Source organism: Panthera pardus, unplaced genomic scaffold (genome assembly GCF_024362965.1).
Source record: "Panthera pardus isolate Hobbes unplaced genomic scaffold, ASM2436296v1 HiC_scaffold_22, whole genome shotgun sequence".
In the NCBI taxonomy this organism is placed as follows: domain Eukaryota; kingdom Metazoa; phylum Chordata; class Mammalia; order Carnivora; family Felidae; genus Panthera; species Panthera pardus.
The window spans coordinates 22,627,731-22,628,884 of record NW_026526788.1 but is presented as its reverse complement, the minus strand read 5'-3'; the positions used below and the strand labels follow the sequence as shown (position 1 = coordinate 22,628,884).

The 1,154-nt window shown below is 38.9% G+C and overlaps 1 pseudogene; it reads left to right on the top strand.

The window, feature by feature from the left end:
• The first annotated feature begins 716 nt into the window (after positions 1-716).
• Positions 717-826, top strand: LOC128772638 (U2 spliceosomal RNA; annotated as a pseudogene).
• Positions 827-1,154: the final 328 nt, after the last annotated feature.

Sequence of the window (1,154 nt, the reverse complement as noted above, 5' to 3'; positions counted from 1 at the left end):
GCCATAAATCTAAGTTATCTTGGGCACCTTTTCTTTTTTTTAATTTTTTTAATGTTTATTTACTTTTGAGAGAGAGAGAGACAGAATGTGAGTGGAGGATGAGTAGAGAGAGAGGGAGTCACAGAATCCAAAACAGGGTCCAGGCTCTGAGCTGTCAGCACAGAGCCTGACACGGGGCTCAAACTCACAGACTGTGAGATCATGGCCTGAGCCAAAGTCGGACGCTTAACTGACTGAGCCACCCAGGCACCCCACCTTTTCTTTTTTTAATATTACATATGAAGTGATCTTTATAGACTCAGTGAGTCATTAAACATGTCATATGCACATGTATTTCTGTTGATAGCACATACATGGTGACTTGCTGATAGTATGTTATGCATACTGAAAGAATCCTCACCCTCCAAAATGCTCCCCCCACCTACCATTCCTGCTCTTTCCTGCTCATTATAGATTTTCACTTCGATGTTTAAAGCAGGAATCCTTATAAGTCATTTATCCCACGGTGGGAATGAGTTTCAGATTCCCTGCCCCCAGAGCCAGCGCAGGAAGGCCAGGATGTTTATGAGAACCAAGTACCATGGACAAGTTTGCCATTTTCATAATTTGGCCACAGGCCAAGAACTTCTCTGTTTCCTTCTAGTCATTTCTTCATTTTACAGTTTCTCCTCAATACAGCTTGACATGATCCCTATGCTTTTAAAAACTTTCTGCCTATCGCTTCTCAGCTTTTTGGCTAAGATCAAATGTAGTATCTGTTCTTATCGGTTTAAAAACTTTCCAGCCAGAAGAGAGAACATCAAAATATATTTTATTAGCACTCTTTAGAGCAAGAACGAGGCTGTGTGCCCCCATGTAGGAAGTTGCTTATGTATCATAGTTGCACAATTAGTATGTGGAAATGGAAACTGAAAAAACAAATCCTTATCCTCTATGTTTCATTGGTATTAAATGTAGAACGCTGCACCAAACCATTTTCGAGTGAAAATGTTAAGGATCTAAAAATGTGACAGGTTGTTTGGTTTTACAGTTTTAATCCACGTTATTTCAAAATATTCAAGATCACTCCGTTTTTTTCGCTTGGGGATTGAAATTATTCTTTGAGATCTAGACTCTTTCATGTCTCAAATACTAAATATCAATTAATGTCAAAA